This window comes from Callithrix jacchus, chromosome 4 (genome assembly GCF_049354715.1).
Source record: "Callithrix jacchus isolate 240 chromosome 4, calJac240_pri, whole genome shotgun sequence".
Classification (NCBI taxonomy): Eukaryota; Metazoa; Chordata; class Mammalia; order Primates; family Cebidae; genus Callithrix; species Callithrix jacchus.
Genome location: NC_133505.1, coordinates 81,866,315 through 81,880,000, shown reverse-complemented (window position 1 = coordinate 81,880,000; position 13,686 = coordinate 81,866,315). Strand labels below are relative to the sequence as shown.

At 33.5% G+C, this 13,686-nt stretch overlaps 1 long non-coding RNA gene across 2 annotated transcripts in view; it reads left to right on the top strand.

Annotated features, from left to right (window-relative positions):
* Positions 1 to 13,686, top strand: part of LOC118152893 (uncharacterized) — a 45,896-nt gene that overhangs the window by 9,626 nt on the left and 22,584 nt on the right. The window contains exons 3-4 of one of the 2 annotated variants that reach the window (XR_004741881.3): positions 103 to 144; positions 8,382 to 8,628. This is a non-coding gene — a long non-coding RNA (uncharacterized LOC118152893). Of the gene's footprint in view, positions 1 to 102; positions 145 to 8,381; positions 13,343 to 13,686 lie in introns of those variants that run through there. The other variant, XR_004741880.3, reaches the window with a different exon arrangement.

Here is a 13,686-nt window from a genome sequence, read left to right as displayed (position 1 = left end):
TTAATAAGTGATTATAACTGAAATCATCAATAAAAATATAGTTTTAGAATAAATGTGCCAGGTTAAAATAGACATATTTTTTCTTTTTTTATTGTACTTTAGGTTCTGAGGTGCATGTGCAGAACATTCAGGACTGCTGCATAGGTATGTACATGACAATATGGTTTGCTGCCTCCATCCCCCCATCACCTATATCTGGCATTTCTCCCCATGTTATCCCTCCCCAACCTGCTCACCCCTGCTGTCCCTCCCCTAGCCCCCACAAGAGACCCCAGTGTGTGATGCTCCCCTCCCTGTGTCCATGTGTTCTCATTGTTCAACACCCATGTATGAGTGAGAACGTGGGGTGTTTGGTTTTCTGTTCTTGTGTCAGTTTGCTGAGAACGATGGTTTCCAAATTTATCCATGTCCCTACAAAGGACCCAGACTCACTGTTTTTTATGGCTGCATAGTATTCCATGGTGTATATGTGCTACATTTTCTTTGTCCAGTCTAAGATAGAGATATTGATAGTCACTGAATCTTAGCAGATTTAATCAGATAATAATAAGCCAGGGACACAATGATTTGTAATTTCTATTTAAACTTGAGTTTGATAAAATACACTGTTTCTGTTACCTATGGCATATAACAAATTACCACAAAATTTAATGATTTACAAGCACAATTTGTTATTATATCTCAGGATTCTATGGATCGATTAGGTTAACCTAGGTGTTCTCTTTGAGGGGTTTGTCATGCAGCTTATCCTATAGAGGCTGGGCTTGAAGTCATCAGAAGCCCAATTGGGATGGTCATCTAACTTCTTCACTCACACACCTATACTTCCATGTAGCATCTCTCTGCAGCGTGAAATTTTTACATGACATCTCAGATCCCCAAGACTGGAGAAAGAAATTGCTAGTCTTCTTAACAAGAAGGTCTAGAACTGCAGCAGCTTTACTTCTGCTGTATTCTCTTCATCAAAACAGGCATAAGCCAGTCCTGGTTCAAAGGGGTGAAGAAACATATTCTGCCTCTCATGGGAGGGGAAGTTATGGATAGTAGCCATCTCTGAAAACAATCTACCACAAAAATACTAGCAAATAAGAGCTGAAAACTCATACACCATGGTCCAGAAAACAAAAGCTGCCAATATTGACATCTTTTACATCTCTTATTCAATCCTAACTCTGCTACTTATTGGTTGAGAAATTTTGCGCAATTTACTTAACCTCTCTAGGCTTAGTTTTCTCATCCATAAAATGGAGCTGATTATCACTAACATATATCCTTGTGAGAATTCAAAATGCAACGTCCTCAAAGTGATTAATGAGTTTAAGTCTCAAACTGCAATGGAACTTATAAAATTAGATAGTTTCTTTTTTTATGTGAAGGCCTGTTTTGACCTCTTGATGTTTGCCTTGACGTTTCTGATGTTTTTTTCACTTTCTAATTGGCACGAATGGGACTTTAGCTGTATTTTGGATTTAAATTACATTATTATACAAAAATGATCCATCAAAAAGTATCTATTTTAGAGAAACAGCAAAATTGTTTCCATGATGCATTATTCATTCATTCATTCACTCATTTCAAAATATTGATTAAGCTTAGAAGAGTTGTCAGAATATATGCTGCGCCCAAGGACAGTACAAGTGACTATGATGTCTTCTCATGTAATGTTCATATACTTGTCAGGAAAAATAGTACTACGAATTGATTAGTTGGCTAAGGTGTTGCAAATGCTGTACCAAAAACAAACAAACAAAACATGAATAAGGAAATGGCAAATGTTCAGGAATTAAACCTAGCTGCAGAAAAAGAGACAACAAGTGAAAAAAATGAATAGGAAAATTTTATTAAATCTATTTCTCAGAGTAAAATGGGATAAGACAAAATGGATATATGTCATCAAGTCCTCAATAAATTAGGAAATGTGCAAAATGGGTTACAGGTGAGATTTTCTGACCAATATCAGTTATTTTCCTTTTGTCACCTCCTACCACTCTCCAATTCCTAGCTCAACCAGAGGCAGCAGTGCCCCAGATTCCACCATGCACCCAAGTCATAGTCAATGGATATAATAATGTTCAGCATCTTCACTTCTACTCATTTAAATTAGCTAATTTCACAAGAAGCAGATGCCACCCTTGGGGAAGAGAACTGGAAGCTTCTCTAGGAATTCGTTGTGGAATAGTTTCTTTTTTAAAATATGCAGGCCTATTTTGACCTCTTTACCTCTATATATTTCTGGCTGTTTTTCACTCTTTCTTATCGGCATGGGGGACTGCAAGTACTGTTCATTCTATTCTTCCCTGTAAGTTCAATTCACAGATGATTAGGAATGTATTTTGGGAAATTTTTCCTCTCAGTTCCCTTATTCAGAGCTGCCATAAGCAATAAGAGAAACATCAGTAAAGACAGGAAAGAAATCACCAATCCCTGTATCCTCAGCTTTGCTACTTTATTTTTCATCAGCATCATTTAAACACTTGAGTTTCTTCCATATTTTAATGTTTTAAATAGTTCATCCCATGCCAGACTTCTCTCATCCATGTTCACAGCCAAAATTATAGGAATATATTAGAATATATTAGGAAATATATAGGAATATATTAAGAAATAATTCCTAATCCTCACTTTCATTCACTGTTCCACCCTTGGAATTCTCACAATGCTTTGCATTCCCACAATGTCACTGAAGTTGCTTCCTGAAAAGGATGCTGATCACTCTATGTTCTAAATGCAAAATGTATATTAGCTCTTCTCCTACTTAACTGTCAGCAGAATTGTACATCAGTATCTGTTCAACATCAACACTCTCTTCAGTTTCCACCAAACCACTCTCTAGCTCAGTTTTCGTTCTTCCTCTGTGGCCCCTCAATTTTGTTCTCCTCCTCCTTCTTTCTAGCACTCATTCTAAGTGTCAGTGTTCCTGGGGTTCTAGTCCAGGTTATCATTTTTGTTCACCTTCCCTAGACTTCTTTGCTGACTTCATCCACTTACAAGGTTCCAGGTGGCCTCCATACCACATTGACTCCAAAACTTATGGCACTAATACAGTGTTTCACTTTACTTCTAGTAGATTGATCTATCTTTTAAGCATTTTTACTTAAACTGCAGCAACACAAATTCATCATAAAATTACTCATTTTATGTTTCTCTTGTTGTATTTTCTCTCTTACCTCTATTACCTACCACCTTACTTCTATTTATCTAACTCTTAACAAAATCCTACCAAATCCTACAAAAATCTAACACATTACTTATATTTAGCTATCTCTTTTAAAACAATTCTCCAAGCATTATTTCACAACAGTATTATAAGTGTAGACACTTATATGTTATAAAAATATGCAAAACTGAAAACATGGTTGAAATAAAATAAAAATAAATAGAAATTTTAATGTTTCTTTTTTGTCTGGCCCATTAGCTGCTCTTATGTATCCTAGGAGTATATATCCCATACTTCGGAGACCACAGGTGTATCATCATGCTAGACTGCCTAGAATGTTGCAGCAGTGTTCTATCTTCATTTATAGCACTATAGACAGAATATATATTCACACAAAAAACTACCATGACTTGTGTTTAAAATCCTTCAGTAGCTTATTATTGCCTCAGGGGAAAAAAACCCTAATTCAGAGAACCCTTTCGGTCTTTTATCTCCCTGAGCCTGTATCTGGGCTTCTTCCCTACTCCTTGACTGCAATAAACCTCACAAATGTTCTTCCCTCCTCCTACAACCCACCTCTGACTTCACTGAGTTCACTCTTATACAGTGTTTAATATTTAGATCAGAATTCATACCCAGAAAAACTACCTAGACAGGGATAAGTGGCCTTATTCTCTGCTTCTAAGCCATCCTGGAATTTCCTTTCTTCAAGTCATAACTCATTTACTTGAAAATACAATCATCTGTTTTAGTCTGACACTGGTATCACTCAAGACCATAGATTATTTGCTTCTGTATTTCATCCTTGTGAAATGCCTTTTAAGTTAGTGAATATTGCCTATGAGCTTTAAGTTTAAATTTATTATCTTTTCTTTCTTCTTGAATGTAGAGATGCACATAGCAGAAACGTTAAGAGCTTCAGCTTTGGAGTCAGCCAGATTAGGCTAAACTCCTGGCTTTTTCATTTCTTAATTGTATAATATTGAGCAAGTTACACTCAATTTTGAACTTAACTTTGTGCATCTGTTAAGTAGGGTAAAAAATTTTTACCTGATGTGATTATTGTAGGGATAGTGCATATGATATATATAGCATATTTGAAGATACACTGTAGAAATTAAAAAAACTGAGCATTTATTCATATATTCTTTTCAAGGGTTTCCATAATGGTGATTTCAAGTGCATCTTAAGGTAGAAGGGCTTAGGTGTTAATTTATTCATTTAATAAATAATTGTTGCCCTCTACATGCAAGCTGCTTTGCAAGGTTTTAAGCATTTGTTTTAGGTAATCATGCTATTGGCATTTTATAACTTCTCCTTCCACGTTTTATTAATAAACGTCTCTTTTTGAGACAGGGTCTTAGTCTATCACCGAGACTAGAATGCAGTAGCATAATCATAGTTCACTACAGCCTTAACCTTCTAGGTTCAAGTGATCCTCCTGCTTCACTAGTCGCTGGGACTACAGGCATGCACCACCATGCCTGGCTGATTTTCTTTGTTTTTTGTAAAGATTAAGTCTCAATACATTACCCTGACTGGTCTTCTAGTGAGCTTCCCACCTTGGCTTCTTCAAAGCTCTGAGATTATAGGTGTGCACTGCCACACCCAGAGCTATTAATACATGTTCATCATCTAATTTCAATTTCATATTTTTAAATGTTTCTGCTTTTCCTAATTAAATGTATATCTTTCAATTTTAATACAATTTTTCTTCTCATAGATCTCTCCCTCCATATCTAGTGTCATTTAAAATCAGTTTACTACATTGTGTTTTATTTAGAAGACCGCATCCAATCACCCATCAAATTTCAGGTTCTTTAAAATAGGTCATGGGGTTCTATAGACTATTATATTCCTATATTTTTCATTTGACTTTTCTTCCTCTTCTACTTAGAGAGACACTGAAGGTAATGTAGCCCTGTAGTTTGAACCTTCGTGTGTACATTATCTATACTAATGCCCAACCAATGATAATTACCATGAAAATAAAAGAGCCATTAAGCCTAAAAAAATTAGCAGTTAATCTGGCTTGATATTCTGTATCTATCAGTGAATACTGTTTAATGCTTAGGGGAAGATGGAGAGCACATTATATTTCTAACTGCAAAACCATTCCAAGAAAAATGATTTTCTTCTGTTAAATAATCATCAGTTTGAAGCCAAAATGTAAGGACTGAGGAATCCAATGCTTGGGAAATATTCTGCAGAGTAAAATTGCGAAAGTATTCTCATGCTTAGGTATCCTCCTGTGGTCAACATGACTACAGACATATGTCATGAAGCCCTGGTTGTGTTTTACTGTCTGTAAATTGAGGAGCTTCTACTAGATCACCTTTCAAGTCATGTAATTTTTACTTTGAGTTACTCTAAATACAGCCTTCATGTGGGCCCTTACCAGAACGATGAGCCGTAGTATGCAGAAGCGCTTAACCAACATCTCCAATCATCTGTGCATAAGATGACCAGCTTCTGTATTTGTGCTGTAATTATTTGAGTCCCTTAATTCCAAGAGTGTAATAAAACAATACTTCTTTTACAGATAAGCATTCATGAAATCTAATGTCTGAGAAATGTAAGTTAGCTTTCTTATTTAAAACAAAATCAAACTGGTAAAACACAAACCAAGACAAAATAAATCCCACTCGAAAGCAATTGTCACTAAACCAGATAGTCACCACAAATAGAGAACACAGATTCCACAGCATTTGATGATTGGAGTGGCTAATGGGGTAGAAGAAACGTACATTTTTGGTAGGTTTGGTATAATGAAAAGGTAATTATATTCAGAAGTAGTCATTCTTTCATAAAATAGGATTACTTATTACTCTACAATGAGAGTTATTCATTTAATTCTTACAATTCTAATAATTGATATTATCCCATTTTTTTCAAGGACCAAAATGAGTTTCGGAAAGGCTTTACAATTTATCCTGTCCCCTGGTTTGCAAATGTACTCTAAAACTAGTACTTTTTCAGTGAACCACATCATTTTCTTGTCCAGAGTCTATTAATAAACACTTCAGTGATGTTCTTCATGTCCACAATGTAAAGCTTTAGATTGTTGGAAGGACTTTTCTGCAATAAAAGGGCTAGTGAAAAGTTTCTCAAAATAAAAAAGAAGTCAGATTGAATTAATAAGAAGAAGCCAGCATTAAACCAAAATTGATTAGGTTCTAGACACTATGCAAAGCCCTTGATGATATAACACATTCACTTTCTAGATGTTAATTGGATGCATTTTATGTCACAGTTATGTTTAAAATCCTATTCTTATCACTATTTCATAGATAAAGAAACTAGTTTAGAGACTTTACATGTCTTGCTTAAGGTCACACAGCTCCACGTAATGGAAGTTTTAGAACTGATTTTAGAGCTTGAGCTCCCAACCATTAATCCTCACAATTTTGGGGAAAGTACCAGGAGACAAATGAAAATTATGATGGATATTTTGATAGAAAATGAAGAGCTGCTCTATACTATGTAGCTTCAAATAGGAAGCATTGAGGTCTGAATTCCTCTTACCTAATATACTTGTTAGTAAATGACTTTTATATAAAAGTGTTTTAAATTTCAGGTTAGACACCAACTATTATTAGCTAGTTCCTCATTAGCTCCTCCTCACATTTGCACATCATCTAATTTTTATTCTTTTAATTTCTTACCTCATATGAAATCAAATCCTGTTTCTAGAGTTTGTGTACAGCAAGAAACTTTTGTTGAAATGGTGATTGTGACTATTATAACCACATAATCTAAAATTCACAAAACAAAAATCGTATACATCAAACAGAACAACTTGCCTTCCTCCAGAGTTCATGTGAAGCAATCAAATGTGCTCTTTTGGCTCCTATATTTTGGTCTTTAATGCTATTTATTCTCTATTAAAAGGAGCCAGAGAGCTCCTTGTAGATTTAATGTCTTGTGATAAGAAAAGGCAAGATAAATCTGATTTTTTTAAAAAAACTATTTTTGGAGCAATTTTAGGTTCACAGCAAAATTAAGAAGAACATATAAATATCTCCCACACTCCACCTTCCCACATACATGCATAGTTTCCCCTATTATCAACACCCGCCTCCAGAATGGTGCATTTTTTACAACTGATTAACATGTCATAATCACTAGGAGTCCATAATTTTCATTAGGGTTCACTGTTGGTATTTGTACAAGTTCAGAGAACATACAATATATAATGATATGCATTCACCATAATAGTGTCTTACAAAATATTTTTACTAATCTCAAAGTCCTTTGTGTTCTGCCTGTTCAACCTCCTCCCTACTCCCAGCCCCTAGCAATAATGGATCTTTTGCCTTTCCAGAATGTCACAAAGTTGGAATCATATAGTATGTAGCCTTTTCAGATAGGTGTCTCCCACTTATTAATATCCATTTAAGTTTCCTCTATGTCTTTTCATGGCTTATTAGCTCATTTCTTTTTAGTGCTGAATATTATTCTGTTGTTTGTGCATGTACCACAGTGTATCAGTTCACCTACTGAAGGACATCTTGGTTGCTTCCAAGTTATGGCAATTATGAATAAAGCTGCTATAGATATATCCATGTGCAGGCTTTTGTGTGGATATAAGTTTTCAACTACTTTGGTTAAAGTATCAGATTATTTGTGAAATAATGCTTCTAGAGTAGTCTGTGATTACAAAATGAAACTAATAACAGATAGAGGAAAGCCTAGACAAAAAGCTAGTGTCGAAGTAAAGAGAAGCTGAGCAACAACAGGGAAAATAATCAGAACAAGATGATATTGATTCTGACAGGAAAAGACAACAAAAATTGTGCTAGAGAATATGTACATGTGAGATTTCCCTGCTGTCTACAAAAAAAAGCTGTACATTGAGCAACCAAAATTCTGTGAGTCTGATAAGAAGCTTCAGTCAAGCAAGATAATAAAAGGCAAACATGGACTTGTTTCATAGGGTGATATATTTAGAAAGATATGTAATGATGGTATATTTAATAAAAATGATCCAACTTAGAAATTTGAATGATTAGAATTGAAATGAGAAGTCATATGTTACAAAGACTTATGGTGACTAGCCTCCAAGATGCCCCTGAATGATTCTTGCCTCCTCATATTCACACTGTGTGGTTCTCCTCTTCACAGAATAGGGTGACCTTGATAACTAATAGTTTGACTTCAGAGCAAGGTAATAAAAGACATTGTACTTTCTCTCTTACTCTCTTTTGTTTCATTTACTCTGAAGTAAAGGAACTACTGTATGAGGAGCTCAAACAGCCCTCCGAAGAGAAACACATGTCAAGGAACTGAAGCCTCCTGCCAATAACCAGCATTAATTTGCCAGAAACATGTGTAAGCTACTTGGAGGTGAAGCCTGCAGCATCAGTCGAGCCTTTGCTAACATCTTGCCTCAAACTCATAAAAGATTACCAGCTAAAATTACCAAAACTACCAGCTAAGCTGTTCCCAAATTCCTGCTGCATGGAAATTCTGTGAGATACCCATTTATTGTTATTTTAAGCTGCTCATTTTAGGAAAAATTTGTTATGTAGCAACAAATAAGTAATACAGTATTGGTGGGGAAAAAGAATCAGAATAGTTTGTTTATAAAAAGCATAAAGTTGACAAGTTCATGAAAATGGGAAGTAAGGTAAGATGTAGAAGAGAATACCCATATAATCTTAAAAAAAGGCATCAAACACTCTGAGCTTTTTACCTGCTCAGAGAATAAAAAACAGGAACCAAGTCAAAGTAAATATAAAATAAAAAAGAACATATTAGGTCTCAGTAAATAGAAAAAAAAGCCAGGAGATAAAGAAAAAAACCAAAGCTCATTTTGACAAAAATGGTCACAAAATCTAGAATGGCATCTTTTAAAAAGAGATTAAAATCAGATCAATTTAAAGCAAAATCACTAGTGACTTTACAAGTAACACAAGTGTAAACAAAGTGTAACACAAAGCATCTAGCTCTCCATATTTTATTATATTACAAAGAATCAAAAGTACAGGCTTCATATGATTTTAGGCAGCTAGGTCCTAAGAGACATATGGGGCATGAATTAGAGCAAACATAGAAAAATAAGGAAGAAAAAATTGTTGTTGCCTTGTATAAATATGTAAACGTGTAAATCTAACCCAAATATTTGAGAGTATTCACAAATATGTATTCTTGTTGACTCTAATCATGTCAATACAAGCAATAAATCCTTTAGTTGCATACTCTTTTTCCAGTTGGCTTTGCTACATAAGGAGAATAGTACAACTTGGTTCTCATTTGGCTCCACTAACATGTCTCATGATAACTTTTTCAGTATATAAATGTGGACACATGTACTGCATTACCAGGCAGTATCTAAAGGGGCAGCATTACCATCAGCTTGTACATTTTATGCTTTATGTTAAGCTCCAAATAAAATTTAGCTTGGCATGCATATGAATAATAACCTTATGAATAAAGTACCAATTTCACCAATTTTAAATAAAGTACCTAAAACAGTGATTTAGATTGAGTGGCATATTCTTCAAAAGTCCTTAGTTGAGAAAAGAAGACATGATTGCAACCAGATACGATTTTATATAAGAATACATTGTTATGATGCATTATTTTGCCACAAAAACTTAATGGCAGGGAGTCATTTTGCACTAAAATAAATAGAAATATTGTAAAATTTAAAATATATATCTCAGGCTGCTAAATAGCTTTGGTAAGTGACAAAATTGTCAACTTTTACCTTTTATCATTTGATTTATATATATTCAAATAACTGCTTATTAAATCATGCTCACTGATTTTGAGTAAGTCTACAAAAAAAACCCCTGATTTTAGAACCCTCTCTAACATATATATAAATTTCTTGGCTCATTAACTGCCTTAAAGAATCAACAAAGTCAAATAATGTTAGTAAGAACTTTAAATTTTCCAGATTTTATCTGCTTTCTATTTTATAAAAATAAAGAGCAACACTTTATAACATAGCTACAAGTTCTAAGTGAACTATACTTTAACTCAACTGATACATATAATGTGAGATATATCTTAACTATAATTACTTGTTACATCTGATTCCCTAATAACTACACAAAGTATTTTGTAGAAGTATGTTCTATGCAAAAGAAATCTGCACCTTTCAACATCATTAAGAAGCCAAAACACAAATTCATATACAGTACTCTGCAATTTTTTAATGCTTTTCCATTTCTTTATTCTACAGGCTCTTGAAGAGCCAATCTCCTATCTAACCTCAATTTTGAATTCCAATATCCAGACTAGTGCATGAGCACAGTGTATTACCCATGGAGTAGAACTAGAACTACGGCTTCAACATTATTCTGTCTCTGACTCTTTGTGTTGTTTTCCTTCAATGATTTTACATGGATAGGCTTAATTTTCTATATTTCTTACTCAGTACCCATTTCCTTTTCAAAACTATCCCCTAACTTTAATACAACATTTTGGCCTCCACTTCAATAGTGTATAGGCTGGCATTTTAATTTTCCTATTCTTTTCTGACACCCCAATTAACCTAATCTAGATTAAGAAGTATTCTAAAATATTAGTGGAACATTAATACTAGCAAATAACATCAGAGTCCTAAAGTTTAATCCTTAAGGACTAAACATGGTAACTAAATTTTACCTAGTCATTCAAGTACCATGGTTTTCTAAGGAGCAGCAACAGGAGAGACACCTGCCCTCTCCCACTGGCTAATTTTAATTCTTTCACAAATGACTGAGAAGTTCTGTGAGTCATACACATGAATTTCTTTATGAATATGTATGAGTATTTTTATTAAAGCATATATTTGAAATAAAATCTTTCTGATGTAACCATTTATGAAAACATATTTCTATGGACCAATGAGTTACTAACATTTTTATAATCTCCTAAAACTTTATTCATGTTATATTCTCTCTGAAAGTAACAAACTGAATTTCAACAAATGGTACCACCAATGCAGCACAGGTGAAACATAAATTCTTCAAACTTCATTTCTCTCTAATACCACTTTGCTATAACGCACCTCCATCTTTCAAGTTCTACTTTTCTATTTCCCTCTCAAGTAACAAGCATTTAGAATTTTGATTCTATAGACAATATTTTGAGTGGACTGAATCATTTTGTTTAATAAGAATATTACAGTAGTAAAATATGTCAAACAATTGCCAAATCTATTAATTAAATAATTTTGAATACATAAAACTTAATACCCATGGTTATTTTGAGAAATTAGCAATAAAAATATTAATATAAAACTTTATTATGCTGATAATTGGCTAATCATAACAGAGGAAGAAATAATCAATAATATAATTTCGGCCTATAATATACCTATTGTTTACTCAGCTATAAACAATGTTGATTGATCTAAATACTGGCATCAGCCCAAAATGATATCAGTATTTTTTTTGTCAAAGTAAGAAAGTACCAACAATTTTTCATCTTATTGTTTCAATGGGTTTAATATGCCACTTGTTTAAATTTGAAAAAAAATTAGCTTAGTTGGTTAAGTAATATCATAACACATCCCTTTGGAGATAATTTTTAGTGAAATTGTCATAGTCAGTTATGTATTTATAGATGTTAAAAATTTAGCAAGAAAATTATATATGTTTTAATTTCCCAATATCTCCAAATAACTGCTTTTACCTAAATTCTAAAAATTTTGGCTTGCATATTGCTGTTTTCTTAATATAATAATTTTTTACTCTTTGGAGTTTTTGAAATACACACACTATTTTAACATTTAAGTATATTTTAAAATTGAATTATAATGAACCTTTTTCATTCTTTTAAAACCTTTATGTTACCTGCAATTTCACTGCACCTAGATTTGGGTGCAGTGCTACAGTATTACACTGTGGGCTAATAACACATAGAAGCAAGCAAATCCAGAAATCCCTCTTTTACTGTTTCCTGAAGCCCTCTTTTTTAAGCCAGTAACTAATCAGCTTACACATGGTCCACACCTTATGAACTCTTCCGTTCATGTTGTTCATGTTCATCATTTAATTTTGTGTTATGTATATTTCCCCCAGAGCATGACACTTCAATTCTGTCTGACTTCTGAAGGCTTACTTCAGCAGATGTTACAGAGGGAGCTAGAAGGACTTGCCTGGTAGCTCGGATCCCCTAATTTTAATCAAATGTTCGTTCAGTCATGTGAAGCCAGAGGGAGTTTCTTTTTAAATTACTATAAATTTCACACAGAGCTACTGTGTGGTGCAAAGAATCCAAAATGCTGTTTTCTAAAAGGTTAGAAAGTCAGCTGAAACACAGTTGAATACAAATAAAAGTATTTATGCAAGTGAGTGGCCTGAGTCCCTCTCTTTTGTCTAAACTTCAAAACCAAGATGCCTGCTTCTGTTGGCTGAAACGTTTCCACCAAAGGGTTTGATTTGAGAGGTGCTAGAAAGCTGTTCTTGTTCCCTAAAGTCTCTCTGCCATCTGATTTATGAAATGTTTTTCAAATGATATACAAGAGCTCTACTATTATCACAGACAGTTTAAAATGCATGGATTCCTGAAAAGGAAATCCGGTGACTTCAATTTGTGCAAAGATGTAATTTACCATCATTAGACCTGAGGTGAATCTGTGACTGTTTATATACATGAAAATAGCAGAGGAAAGGAGAGGTGTTGACAGGGAATAGAGCAGAGGACAAAGAAATGACTCCGAGACAGCAAAAGCCACTTTCTCTAATTTACAACTTTACTTAAGCTTTTCCTGGAATCTTAAATAAGATACTGCAAAGACAGAAAAGAACTGAAATGAAAAATACTGAAATAAAAAGGAAAAAATTAAAATGAATAAAACTGAGCTCACATACTGGTTTTAGAGTTATGACAATAGATGTACCTTGTATTGTCCTGCTTTATAAGGAGGTTCGAATATCGACTTAACAAGAAAAAAATTACTTTAAAATGGTAAAAAATATATTTCAGATCCATACAGATTTTTTATTTTTTTAAGTAATATGACATACAGTTTAAATTAATATAACAGCTTTAAAACAAAACTGGGAGAAGTCAGAGACCATTTTACATGCTTTTATTTAGTTTTGCCTAAACAGTTGGTATTTAAAATAATTTTAATTGCTGTATACCTATATAGACAGATATAGATAGCTACAGATGCATAAAAATAGGAAACAAATGTTTTAAATTGACTTTTCTTGGCATGATGGAAATTTTTTTTTTTTACTTTATAATTTACCACCTACATTTCAAGGTCTAATTGTCTAAATAACATAAATGTAACATAAATATAAATATATAATAAATATATAAATTATATTTTTGCAGAAATATGTTTATAGCTTGTAATTGTATAACATATAATGTATCAAAGTTAATTATATATAACTAAATTTACAAATATATCATTAAATAACTAACTCTATATACTTAGCAACAACTATACACACACACACACAGCAACAACTATCTAGAAATATATAGTTGTTGTTGCTGTTTCAGGGACAGAGTCCCACTATACTGCTCATGCTGGACTCAAACTGTCTGGGCAATTTATATTACTGGGCTCAAGC